The sequence below is a fragment of the Chiloscyllium plagiosum genome, chromosome 43 (assembly GCF_004010195.1).
Source record: "Chiloscyllium plagiosum isolate BGI_BamShark_2017 chromosome 43, ASM401019v2, whole genome shotgun sequence".
NCBI lineage: Eukaryota > Metazoa > Chordata > Chondrichthyes > Orectolobiformes > Hemiscylliidae > Chiloscyllium > Chiloscyllium plagiosum.
In genome coordinates this window covers 14,107,145-14,121,750 of record NC_057752.1, presented here as the reverse complement: position 1 = coordinate 14,121,750, position 14,606 = coordinate 14,107,145, and the positions used below count along the sequence as shown (strand labels likewise).

At 45.5% G+C, this 14,606-nt stretch overlaps 1 long non-coding RNA gene across 1 annotated transcript in view; it reads left to right on the top strand.

The window, feature by feature from the left end:
* The window catches only part of LOC122543400, a 23,929-nt gene extending 10,041 nt beyond the window's left edge, over positions 1 to 13,888 (top strand). Inside the window, exons 2-3 of the long non-coding RNA XR_006310013.1 lie at positions 7,405 to 7,528; positions 13,735 to 13,888. This is a non-coding gene — a long non-coding RNA (uncharacterized LOC122543400). The remainder of the gene's footprint in view (positions 1 to 7,404; positions 7,529 to 13,734) is intronic.
* The last annotated feature ends 718 nt before the right edge of the window (positions 13,889 to 14,606 follow it).

The following is a 14,606-nucleotide window of genomic DNA, read 5'->3' as shown; positions in this document are numbered from 1 at the left end:
GATTAAACAACTCACTGGAGGAGGAGCCCCCACAAATATCCCCGTCCTCAATGATGGAGGAGCCCAGCACATCAGGGCAAAAGGTCAGGCTGAAGCTTTCACAGCAATCTTCAGCCAGAAGTGCTGAGTGGATGATCCACCTCGGCCTCCTCCAGTGATCCCCAGCATCACAGATCCCAGTCTTCAGCCAATCTGATTCACTCCATGTGATATCAAGAAACGGTTGGAGACACTGGATACTGCAAAGGCGATGGGCCCTGACAACATTCCAGCAATAGGACTGAAGACCTGTGCTCCAGAACCTGCCGCTCCCCTGAGCCAAGCTGTTCCAGTACAGTTATAACACTGACATCTACCCGACAATGTGGAAAGTTGCCCAGGTATGTCCTGTACAAAAAAGCAGGACAAATCCAACCCGGCCAATTACCGCCCCATCAGTCTCCTTCCAATCATCATGAAAGTGATGGAAGGTGTCACCAACAGTGCTATCAAGCAGCACCTGCGCAGCAATACCCTGCTCAGTGATGCCCAGTTCGGGTTCCACCGGGGTCACTCAGCTCCTGACCTCATTACAGCCTTGGTTCAAACATGGACAAAAGAGCTGAACTCAAGAGGGGAGGGAAGAGGGACAGCCCTTGATATCAAGGCTGCATTCGACCGAGTGTGGCATCAAGGAGCCCTGGCAAACCTGGAATCAATGGGTATCAGGGGGCAAACTCTCCGCTGGTTGGAGTCATACCTGGCACATAGGAAGATGTTTGTGATAGGCCTGGAACCCTGGTATTCTAGTTATCGGTGAGGTGGTGGCAGCAGCTCCTGGTTGTGATAGTCCAGGAGTGGGGTCTCCTGGTTATCGGTGAGGCAATGGCAACAGCTCCTGGTTGTGATAGGCCTGGAGTGGGGTCTCCTGGTTATCGGTGAGGCGGTGGCAGCAGTTCCTGGTTGTGGTAGGCTGGTGGCCAGGGACCCCTGGTTATCAGTAAAGCAGTGGCAGCAGCTCCTGGTTGTGGTAGGCCCGGAGCCAGGGACCCCTGGTTATCAGTGAGGCGGTGGCAGCAGTTCCTGGTTGTGGTAGGCTCGGAGAGGGATCTCCTGTTTGCAGGGCAAGTGTGTGTTAGGACGGGATTCAGCGGCGAAGTCATCCCATTGGCAGAGATGGCACCTAAAGAGTGGCAACTCCTACATTGGTCGGTCTGGCACAGGCGGCAGTGAGGTGGTGGAGGAGGGGTGGTGGTACAGAGTTGTTGGTGAACCAGCTCAGGCCCAATGTTGGAGGCAGCAGAACAAAGACAGGCACTCTTTCATACTATCTTTTTAGTATTTTTATTCTTAAAACATTCAAAATGGTGGCCAATTGTGACAACAGTTGAAGCTTTTCACTGTATTTTACCATTTTTTTCACTGTAGAATGCAAGTGACGATAAATCATTCAGAATCAAATGTTCAGCGCCATTGACAACTCCACAGGTGCTGAAGCAGGCCATTTTCAAATGCAGCAAGATCTAGGCAATATCTAGGCTTGAACTGACAATTGGCAAATAATATTCATGCCACACAAATTCTAGGCAATGACCATCTCCAATAAGAATCTGACCATCTCTCTTTAATATTCAATGATGTTACCATCACTGAATTGCCCACTATCAACATCCTCGGGGTTCTTACTGACCAGAAACCGAGCTGGACACGACATAAATATAGTGCCTACAAGAGCAGGTCAGAGGCGAAGAATACTGCAGCAAGCAACACACCTCCTGACTCCCCAGAACCTGTCCACCATCTACAAGGCTTCAGTCAGGAGTGTGATGGAACACTCCCCACTCACCTGAATGGGTGCAGCTCCAACAAAACTCAAGAAGCTTGACACCATCATTAGTGCAGAGTGGAAGCCATGTGTACCACCTACAAGATACACCTTAGCCTCATTTAGCAGCACCTTCCATACCCACGACCACTTCCATTCAAAGGACAAGGGCAGCAGATACATGGGAACACCACCCCTTGCAAATTCCCCTCCAAGCCATTCACCATCCTGACTTGGAAATCTCTTGCTGTTCCTTCAGTGTCGCTGGGTCAAACTCCTGGAATTCCCTCCCCAAGGGCATTGTGGTTCTACCCACAGCACATGGACTGCAGTGATTCAAGAAGGCAGCTTTCTCAAGGGCAACTAGGGACAGGCAATAAATGCTGGGCCCAGTCAGCAACGCCCCCGTCTGATGAACAAATGGCTCTTGCACAAACGTGTCATTATTTAACAGCCTTTAAGCATATGAATAGAATACATGAAAGCTGCTAACAGCAATAATGATCCCATTGTTAAGGAAACAAAATGATCATCAAAAAATGTTTTTCTTCCCAAAAGCTTTTCTCACTTGTTTACCACGGAGGGATAATGATACAAGTTGTGATGTAAATATAAGGCTATGTTCCATAGACTCCACCAGCTCAGTGAAAACTAATGTAATACTCTCAGAAGAGCTGTCTTTATAAATGAGATGTTAATCTGAGGCCCCAATTACCCTCTCAGGTGGAGAAAGAAGATCCCACAGCACTACTTAAAGGATGGGGGTGTTCTCCCCAGTGTCAATGTTTAATCCCCACCCAACATCGCTGAAAAATAGATGATGTGATGTTTTTAACTCTTTTATGGGATATGAGCATCACCGGCAAGACTGGCATTTATTGCCCACCCCTAATTGCCATTGAACTGAGTGGCTTGCCTGGCCATATCTGGGGGCAATTATGCATCAACTACATTGGCTGTGAGTCTGGAGTACATGTAGGCCAGACTGGGTAAGGATTGCAGATCTCCCTCCTTATTTCATAGTAATAGAAGCAGGAAAACGCCATTTTGGCCCATCGAGCCATTCATTAAGATCATGGCTGATCTATGCATCATGTCAGCTCCTCATACCTGCATCATTCCCATTACCCTTAATTCCCCAACCAAGCAAAAACCTATCCAACTGTATCTTGAATATATTTAATGAAGCTGCCTCGACTGCTTCCGAGGGCAGAGAATACTATCGATTCACTACTCACTGGGAAAAGCAGTTCCTTCTCAACTCTGTCCTAAATCTACTCTCTCTAATCTTGAGGCCGTGTCCCCTAGCCCGAGTCGTACCACCAATGGAAACAACCTGCCTGCCTCTAATCTATCCCTTTCATAATTTTATATGATTCTATAAGATCCCCTTCATTTCTTCATTAATGAACCAGATGGGTTTTTAACAGTCATCAGCGGTGGTTACATGGTGCAATTAGACTAGTTTCTCATTCCAGATTCAAAGCCCACCATCTCTCATAAACCCACTGTCTCCAGAACATTAGCTTGAGGCTTTTGGAGACTGGTCCTGTGACATTCATAGAAACATAAAAAATAGGAGCAGCAGTAGGCCATTCAGCCCTTCGAGCCTGCTACACCATTCAATATGATCATTGATGATCATCCAACTCAGTCCCCTTTTCCCACTTTCTCCCCTAAACCCTTTGATCCCTTTGGCCCTAAGAACTATATCTAACTCCTTCTTGAAAACAATCTTCCCTGCAATCATATTGCTCTTGTGTGGGCTATTGTTTTGCACAAGTTGGCTCCTGCATTGCAACAGACACTTTGATAGGCTGTTACGTGTTTTGGGAAGTCCTGAGGATGTGGGAAGTGCTAAATCAATGCAAGTGCTTTCCATTTTGTCTGAACCTGTCACTTGCAACACCATTGTGGCACAACTTTCAGAGATAAGCTACAGAATGGTCTCCGCCCAAAACAAGTGAAGTTGTTTGTGTTACAGGTGGTGGCCGACCTGCCATGCATTTCCAGTGTTTCCGGTTTTCGGGACTGACACACAACACCCTGACAAGCACAAAATAACCACCTTCTACACAATGACGCAAAAGGAATTGAAGACATTCTTTTGACTTTGTAAGAACAAATGTGCACATTCTTCACAGGTGGCACAGTGGTTAGCACTGCTGCCTCAAAGTGTCAGAGAACTGGGTTCAGTTCCCGCCTCAGGTGACTGACTGTGTGGAGTTTGCACGTTCTCCCCGTGTCTGCGTGGGTTTCCTTCCACAGTCCAAAGATGTGCAGGTTAGGTGAATTGGCCATGCTAAATTGCCCGTAGTGTTAGGTGAAGGGGTAAATATAAGGGAATGGGTCGGTGTGGACTTGTTGGGCTGAAGGGCCTGTTTCCACACTGTAAGTAATCTAATCTTCACTTCTGCAGCCAAGTTGTTTGTTTTCGTTTATCTTTCATAGTGTGTCACTTGCTCTCTCACTGGCAATGTTTGATTGCCCATTCCTAATTGCCATCGAGCTGAGGCAACAGCCTAGTGGTATTATCACAGTACTTCTGGCCCAGATCATGTTGTGGGGACTTGGGTTCAAATCGTACTATGGCCTGATTTGAATTCAATAAAAATCTGGAGGTATGAATCTAACGATGACCATGAGCTGTTGCTGATTAGGGAAGAACCCATCTGGTTAAATATTGAAGGAAATCTGCTATCCTTACCTGATCTGGCCTACGTGTAACTGCCTTCTGAGTAATAAATGCTGGCATAGACAATAATGCTGACACCCTGTGAATGAATCTTAAAAAGAAAAATAAAACAATAAATTGCTGGTGAAACTCAGCAGATCTGGCAGCATCTGTGGAGAGCGAAACAGAGTTAATGTTTCAAGTCTGGTGGTGGACTCATACCAGACTCAAAACATTAACTCTGTTTTTCTCTTGCCAGACCTGCTGGGTTTCTCCAGCATTCTCTATGTTTGTCTCAGATTGCCAACATCCAGCAGGACTTTGCATTAGGCCAAAAAGAGTCGACAAATCTGCAGTGGCTCTGGAGTCCCACATCAGCCAGAGTGGGTGACAATGGAAGGTTTCTCCTCCAGAAAGGACATGAGGAAACCAGATGGGATTTACCACCAGATTCATTACCACATTTTAAAATTCGAACTCATGCCTAAGATATTCACCTTGACAACTGAGTTCGAGTCATAGAGATGTACAGCATGGAAACAGACCCTTCGGTCCAACTCGTCCATGCCAACCAAATATCCTAAACTAATCTAGTCCCATTTGCCCGCATTTGGCCCATATCTCTCTAAACCCTTCCTATTCATATACCCATCTAGATGCCTTGTAAATGTTGTAACTGTACCAGCCTCCACCATTTGCTCTGGCAGCACATTCACTTTATAGAATAGAAACCCAACACTTAATATAATCCAAGAAAAGCGATGGGACCAGAGTTGAAAATGTGTTGCTGGAAAAGCGCAGCAGGTCAGGCAGCATCCAGGGAACAGGAGAATCGACGTTTCGGGCATAAGCCCTTCTTCAGGAATGGGACCAGAGTACCAGGCCGTGGCCTCAGAGTATGCGCAGATCAACTGGCAGAGGTCTTCTTGGACATCTTCAACCTCTCCCTCCAGCAGGCCACTGTCCCTGCCTGGTTCAAGAGGTCCAACATCATCCCTGTGCCTAAGAAGGCTCACGCAGCGTGTCTCAATGACTACAGCACATTGGCCCTAACTTCGTTGGTCAGGAAGTGCTTTGAAAGGCTGGTCATGGCATTAATCAACTCCAGCCTCCCCACTACTCTTGACCCACTCCAATTTGCCTATCAGACCAACAGATCCACGTCAGATGCCGTATCACTTGCCATCACTTGCCCTTCACTCCTCCCGAGAACATCTTAACATCAAGAACAGCTACATAAGAATCCTACTCATTGACTACTGCCTTCAACAGTATTATCCCCTCAAGGCTGATTACTAAACTTAGTGATCTCGGACTAAGCCCCACTCTCTGCAACTGGATCCTCAGTTTCCTGACCCACAGGCCACAATCAGTGAAGATTGGGGACAATATTTCATTCTCACTAACACTCAAAACTGGAGCCCCCCCAGGGGTGCATACTCAGCCCCCTACTGTACTCACTCTATACCCATGGCTGTGTCACCAAATACCAGACTAATGCCATTCACAAGTTCGCTGATGACACCACCGTAGTCGGTCGAATCTCAGATGGTGACAAAACAGACTACAGACGGGAGGTGGAGCACCTGGAAGAATGGTGCACTGAGAACAGCCTAGCTCCCAATGCCGGCAAAACCAAAGAACTCATTATTGACTCTCAGCGGGATGTTTCTCATGCCCCCCTACACATTAACAGCACAGAAGTGCATCTAGTGGAGTGTCAAGCTCCTGGGAGTGGTCCAACAAGCATTCTTGGACTCTTCATGTGGTAGAGGCAGCTTCAATTGAAACATTCCGAATGGGATGAGAATGTTACTTGAAAAGGAACAATGTGCAGGGTGGCGGGGAGAAGGCAAGAGAATGGCACTCAGTGAATTGCTCATTTGGACAGCTGGTCCAGATAGGATGGGCGGAATGGCTTCTGTGTGCACTGTAACAAATCTGTGAGGCTTTAAAAGGCACTGAAAGAAATGTAAGTTGTATTTTTTTTTCCCCTCAGTCAAGTACCTGTCAGAAATCCATAAAGTAAACTCAAGTAAAATACTGTCAATCTTACAAAGGCAGCGTGTCTTGAAGGCCGGCATTCTTGGAACAGAGGAGTGGCACTCTGTGGGTGCTAAGAATCAGAAGGCTGAATTCCTACTGCTGACTTTAGTACAAATCCTGCCCCTCTGGATTGAGGGTTGGGGTGGGAAATGGCCAGGACAGCACTCAGTACACCTGGGTTTATTTGTCTTTTTCTTCCTTGTTCCCATGCCACAGAATCCTTCTCAGTGTCAGGTTTTCATACTTCCCTGCTGTGAGTACTTACCGGCCCTCAGAACCCCGCTTTTTTCTCTCGATATTTGACCCACAATCACCTCCTTTCGCCTCACAGCCTTAGCATTTAGATCATTTAAATTGATAAAAAAAAAGGCTGGATAGGCTGGGACTTTTTTTCAGTGGAGGGGAGAAGGCTGAAGTTGATAAAATCATGAGGGTATAGATAGAGTTAATGATTGTCCCTTTTTCCCTAGGATGGGGGATTTCAAAATGAGGGGGCATATTTTTAAGAGGAGAGAGACTTTAAAAAGACAGGAGGGGCAAATTGTTTGTACAGAAGGTGGTTTGTGTGTGGAATGAACTTACTGATGAAGTGGTGTATGTGGGCAAAATTACAATATTTGAAAGATATTGGGATTAGTACATGAATAGGGAAGGTTTGAAGGGATATAGGACTAGTTTAGTTTGGGATCATGTTCATCATGGACTGGTTGGACTGAAGGTTTATTTCAGTGCTGTATGACTCTATGACGCCTCCTCAATCCCTTTAATCTTGCACATCTCCTCTTTCTGCAGTTACTTAAAAGCTGTTCATTGTTAACTTCTCCTAATTCTGACAAAAGGTCTTCAAACTGAAATGTTAACTCTGTTTCGCTTTCCACAGATGCTGCTAATTCTCACTGCTGAATGGTTCCAGCATTTTCCACATTATATTAATTCTGGTTAATCAGATAGAGGCGGAGGCCTCTACAAATAGACACAGATTGAAACTGTATTCGTCATGAAAGGTAAGGGCCCTGAGTGTTGCAATGCCTCATCACTAGAATCTTCCAACAAGCACCAAGACACCACTTTGCTGATGGTAAGAAGGGAGATTCTTCATGTATGCTCAGTCCGTCTGCGCCTCCACACACTGCCCTCAAAGCAGCCGCGCTGGCAAATAAACTGCCACACATCTGCTGCTGGACTGTGTGTTTGCAAAGAAAGTCTGGAGAAGGATGCAGTGATTTGTGTCAAGGTTCATCCCACGCATCTCTGTGACACAGTACTCTGTGCTCTATGGTCTGTTCCACCGAGGCAGACATTGACTGCGCCTGGAGGACCATCAACTCACTGAAAGGTGCTCTTTGGTCTGCCTGAAACCTATTGGTTTTCCAGGACAAGGAGTTGACCCTGACTGGAATGTTGCATTCCAAGGTCCAGGACTACGTGCTGAGGGACACACTAAAACTTGAGGCAGCTGCCACCAAGGCACAGTGGGGAAAGACCACCAATTAAGGTATTTCTGCTGAAGTTAAACGGGGTCCATTAAATTATCAGACCCTCCCAGTGCCTCAAATGTATGTAAATATAATCTTGTACAAGTAACAAATATCATACCACCCTCTGCATGGAAAAGGTGACCCTTAGGCCCCTTTTAAATCTTTCCCCTCTCACCCTAAACCGATGCCCTCCAGTTCTGGACTCCCCCAATCCAGGGAAAAGACCTTGCCCCTCATGATTTTATAAACCTCTATAAGGTCACCCCTCAGCCTCTGATGCTCCAGGGAAAACAGCCCCAGCCTGTTCAGCCTCTCCCTGTAGCTCAAATCCTCCAACCCTGGCAACATCCTTGTAAATTTTTTCTGTACCCTTTCAAGTTTCACAACATCATTCCCATTGGAGGGAGACCAGAATTGCACGCAATATTCTAAATGTGGCCTAACCAATGTCCTGTACAGCTGCAACATGGCCTCCCAACTCCTATACTCGATGCACTGACCAACAAAACTGACATTACCACTCTGCCACCAGACGTAAGAAAAATGATGGGATACCATTCTTGTGCATTTTGGCCAAATCGTAATCTTGGTACAAGTACAATTGCTGCCCCAGTCAATGCATGAGGCCATAGCAACACCACACAGAACTTAACTGTGGTCTGGCCCTTGTCCCACATTTTGCTGGCAAAGTTTACTTTATAACCATGGCGAGTTGCCAGATTTCCATTTGTAAATAATATTGGTGCATAATTAACGTTGTCATTCGTGCAGCCTCATCCATTGAGTGTTTCTAATGTTTAATAATTTAGACCATTTTGCAGTTAACAAGAGGGGTTTATCACTTCCTCTTAGAAGCAGAATTGACACAGCACCACATTGCACTGAATGCATTCATCTGAAACTATTTTCTCCACTATTTTTATTGGAGCTGTGAAGCCAGGTTAATGCTTCCATTTAAATAGTGAACAAAGTCATTCTAAATGAATGCATTGAGCATCCTCAGCTTTATGAGGGCTAATCTCAACATAGAAAGGTCATTGATCTAGCATCCATACATCCCTATAAAATGAGCAAAATAAGAAAGGTGTTGAGTTAGGCTAGATGTTGGTTCCACCTCTGGGACCTGACTTCTACATCCAGTCCAGATTAATATTGTAACAGTTTTCTCTCTACTGGCAGTCAAAAGATCATGTAAGATCAGTCCAGGTAGCGTCATTTGCGACCAGCACAAGTGCCTGAAACGTCGATTCTCCTGTTCCCTGGATGCTGCCTGACCTGCTGCGCTTTTCCAGCAACACATTTTCAGCTACCAGCACAAATAAGCAACTTCATTAGGGGCGGTTTAGCACTACTGCCTCACTAGGGGACCCGGGTTCAATTCCACCCTCGGGTGGCTGTCTGTGTGGAGTTTGCATGTGCTCCCTGTGTTTGCGTGGGTCCACTCTGGGTGCTCTAGTTTCCTCCCACAGTCCAAAGATGTGCAGTTTAGGTGGATTAGCCAAGCTAAATTGCCCATAGTGTTCAGAGATGTATGGGTTGGCCGTGGGAAATGCAGGATTATAGGATGGGATGTTCTTCAGAGGATCAGTGTGGGCTTGATGGACTGAATGGCCTGCTTCCACACTGTAGGGATTCTATGATTAGGGGAAACTGAGACATGGGTAGATGATGCACCTCTGAAGTTACTGTGCAGCTGAAATACAAGGGATCATGCATTTAAGCAGAACAAGCATCCCTCAACGTTATTAGGAACAAACAGAAAAAACTTACATAGCAAAGTCTGCACTCAGCTATGTTGATTCGGTGTAGTCCCATCTTACTGACTCCTTTTTTAGTGGAATTATGGAATTGGCTGTTGGCATTCCTGTAGATGGTAAATAACGCCTTTCTGTACCTTCCTTGTCACCGTTTGCTGAAGCTTCGTTCACATATTTCTTGGCACCTTTTTCCGCTTTCTTGTCCTCAGGCATTGAAATTGTGCCTTCCCATGAAAGCTTGTATTGAAGGAATATAATTTTTTCTAAATGCCCCTTTTTCACCTTTCCTATCCAACTGCCTTCTTAACCCCCTGTCTATATGTGATGCAAACTTCAAAGAATTGCGTACCTGAACCCCTAGGTCTCTCTGTTCTACAACACTATCTAAGGCTCTACTTTTAATTGTATAATGAGACTGGACAAGTCTGATCAAAGTGTGAAATCTAGTTCATAGATCATAATCCCAGACAGAGATATAATTATAAAAGACCTGACATATAAACATTCCCTTATGAGCGATACTTTATATTGTCCTCCATTGACTTGCGTACAAATCGACGTGCAAACAGGCTCCAGGACAGAACCCATTCACACCCAGGGACTGCCTGTACATGACAATTCAGAAAGCTCTCAACATAAAACAACAAAGTTGAAATCCTTTCTCCCAGCAACATCATTCACAGATACTCGATCTCACTCCTAATTTAACTCTGGGTTTTGACTCTAACAATTCTTTGCAGCCCTTCCTTTTGGACTGCTAAAGCAGCTTAAGATTTTTTTTTTGCCCAGCCCTGAAATCCTGACGACTGAGAACATAGAACAGTACAGCACAGGAACGAGCCCTTCAGCCTACGATGTTACATAGTAGCATAGAAAATAGGTGCAGCAGTAGGCTATTTGGCCCGTCGAGCCTGCCCTACCATTCAATATGATCATGGATGACCATACAATCTCAGTATCCCATTCCTGCCCTCTCCCCTTATCCCTTGACTCCTTTAGCCACAAGGGCAACATCCAGCTCCCTCTTGAAGATATCTAATTAACTGGCCCCCACAGCTTCCTGTGGGAGAGAATTCCACAAGTTCACAACTCCCTGAGTGAAAAAAGTTCTTTCTCATCTCAGTCCTGAATGCCTTACCCCTTATTCTTAGACTATGACCCCTAGTTCTGGACTTTCCCAACATGTGTCAAACATGACGCCAAATTAACCTAATCCCTTCTGCCTGCTCTTGGCCCATATCCCTCCATTCCTTGCATGTCCATGTGCTTATTTAAAAGTATCTTAAACGCCCCTCTAGTATCTGCCTCCACCACTACCCCGGCAACACGTTCCAGACTCCTACCACTCCCTGTGTAAAAAACTGGCCCCTCACAACTCCTTTGAACTTTCCCCCTCGTACCTTAAATGCATGCCCACTCATTTTTACTTCTTTCCAATTCTGCAGCCTGTAGATTTCTACAAGCACTTCCAACCTGGAGATTGCTACAAACTCTAAAACTGTCCTTCAGCTGGGATGACTCCTCCAATTCTAAACTCAACCTACTTAGCCCCTGATTTCCTGTTTCAGTATCATCAGTTTAGCAATTAACTCCCCGAGGTAGCCGATTGAGTCATTTAACTTAAGTCATGGGCTTTCTTAGAAAAATAAAGCTGAGCTCAGTTTATGACTTAAAATGATTTTTTGAACTTTGTTTTAAGAAAAGTCACCTTCACAGAACTGGAAACCAAGATCTATTTTTCTATCTGTTAAAAACCAAATCCCCAACATATGAAAAATGCTTACCCATTGTGTGAATGCTTACCCATAGATCATTCTATCTGGACACTGTTTGATTTATTTGTTGGAGAGGGTGTGGAGGCTGTCAGGCCAGGGGGAGACTTTGCAAATTCCGTCTTTGTTGATTAAATGGATCAAGCAGAGGCCATGATCAAGGAAACAGCAGGAGGAATCGACCTGAAGGACCAAGGGGTTTTTATTGATCCAGGATTTCCAATTCAGAGTGTACACTATCTGAGGCCCTAGCCTGAAGTAAAGTAACATCTTCCTTACCAAATATTCGTGACCTTATAAGGAACATTTGACAGGGTTTTTAAAATAAAATTATGGATGCAATGATCTCTTCATTTATGGCCATTGTCCACAGAAAGGTAAACTTGCTGTATTCCCAGAGGGGAAAGGTGACTGGTGGCGAGAGGTGACTGGTGATGAGATGTCACCATGCTTCAGATGAGGTTGCAAAGTTGGTCATAGAGTCATAGAGATGTACAGCATGGAAACAGACCCTTCGGTCCAACCCATCCATGCCGACCAGATATCCCAACCCAATCTAGTCCCACCTGCCAGCACCCGGCCCATATCCCTTCACACCCTTCCTATTCATTACCCATCCAAATGCCTCTTAAATGTTGCAATTGTACCAGCCTCCACCACTTCCTCTGCACGCAATATTCCAGCAGTGGCCTAACCAAAGTCTTGTACAGCCGCAATATGACCTCCCAACTCCTGTACTCAATACTCTGACCAATAAAGGAAAGCATACCAAATGCCTTCTTCACTATCCTATCTACCTGTGACTCCATTTTCAAGGAGCTATGAACCTGCACTCCAAGGTCTCTTTGTTCAGCAACACTCCCTCGGACTTTACCATTAAGTGTATAAGTCCTGCTAAGATTTGCTTTCCCAAAATGCAGCACCTCGCATTTATCTAAACTAAACTCCATCTTGTCGGTGACCTTAACCAGTCAGGAATTGAACCCGTGTTGTTGGTGTCACAAACTGGCCATCCAGCCAACTGAGCTCATCAAAATACTGACCCAATCTCTGGAAACTTAAGCTCATTCAAATCTCCACTCTCCACCGTCAACTCCCAGTCTGTGGTGGTCTCTCAGCTCTGTGGTGTCTCAGCCTGGTCTCCAGGCAGCCGTGATGGTGTCTCGGCCTGATATGGTGGTCCCTGAGCCCGGAGTGGCGGTCTCTCGGCATGTGAGGTGGGTCCTGCCTGGGCACGTTCCAGAGGCTGCAGGAGGAGATTGGGAAGACAGTGGCAGCAGCAATAGCATCATGGCCCCATGCGGGAAGAGTGAACAGTGAGGGAGCTCCGCCAGTATCTGCAGCAGCAGCATCAAGAGTAGACAGCTAAAGTCTCCTAGAGAGTGAACTAAGTGGAGGACTCATCAAAGACTGCTGAAGTTTTAAGAGATTCCTTTACTTCTTTTAGTTTAAACAAAGAAGGACTTTAACGTTAGCTATTACTTTATTTCTTTACTTATTCTATGAAGGTAGTGCTCAACCTTTTAACTCTTTTACTATTTTGCATTTAAATACCTTTGTACCTAAGATGGCGCTGCGTGTGGTGATATTATACACTTTTCACTGTACTTCTATATTTGAGTACGCATGATGGAATTAAATCTAAAACTCCAAGTCCCACTTGCCATTCACCTCCATTCTGGGGTGATCAGTCTTGGATCCCAGAGCTTCAAATCTAAATTACCCTAACTGAGATTGGACAACCCAGCACAGGCCAGTGCATCAACCTGCAGCTCCAGCAAGGGATTCTGTTGCACACCATGTGTTTGCATTTATCTGTGAAATCACCAGGGGAGCTCAGGAACGGCTAACATTAAGAGATCGCAGACTGAACAACTGAAACGCAGGGAGCACTGATTTCCATTGAGAACCAGCACCAAAGACGCTTGATTTATGATCTGTCCGAGCAATTGGCTTAGAGATCATTTCCCAGGACCATCTCTCGTGACTGTGCTGCATTACACAATTGTACAACCACATTCCTCCGACAGTTTAACAAGCCTAATTATCTCGCATTCTTTCTTGCAATTAAAGAGGCACTGTCTTTGAGAAAACCTATTGACTAGCCCACTTTTTGGTTGGGAGGGTAAAGCTCAGGGAGTGCAAATTCTGCGATGTAACTATCCAGTGTGTGACTTATGCCATTTTGTCATCTCGCCTCCAGTTGCCCACCCTCCACCTCCCTCTCCCACCCCGCCACCACCAGAACAACATTCTCCTGCGTGAACCCATAAACCAGGAACTGTCTCTATGGAACAGACAAAAGTGATGGAGGCATCACGAATGAAGTCAATGCATTGGCCACATCAGAATGCGCAATCCCCTCCAATCTAAAGTAAAACTTACAATCAAACAGCTTGTGTGGTGTTTGTCCTTACAATTTTAATTTTCCATTATTACCCATTTGCCTGGGAAGGGGAGGGGGGAGGTGAAATAGCTTGTGATAAAGCACAATGAAATCTGCAGCGTAATTAAATCTAGGCTTCCTTCTGTTCTTCATGTGACAGTAGTCCCTCTGTTTGAGCAAATAGCAGTCTATGCAGTCCCAGGCCATAGCTAGCTGAATGCTGTTGGACTGGATTGTAATACTGCACTGCATTGTGCAGTAACACTACACTTCCTTTGTGCTCTTGCCAAAAAATGCATCTTTGTACAGCCAAACCCTGCTCAGAAGGACGTCAATTCAGGCTTCCATTGACGTCGATGGAATTCCCATCTCTTGCGTCATTCCAATAAAAATAGAATCGACAAAAAGCAGCCATCTGAAGTTGTACACAGTATGGGTAATGGATACCAAGGTTTAACCCATCTGCGCCTCGATTATTAGGGTCGATTTCCAGAATATTGTTCTTCTGCGCTGGTTAGTGTTTTTAAAAGAGTCCTTTTGCAAGGAAACCTTTTGGGCTTAGAAGCAGAAGTGTGGGTTTACAATCGAACTCTGACATGCCAAGCCCAATTCTGCCACATTCCTGTTGAGAGCAGAGTGGAGCTCTGGTGCAGAGTCTTTTGAGGATTCCCTTTCTCCCACTTGCTTTC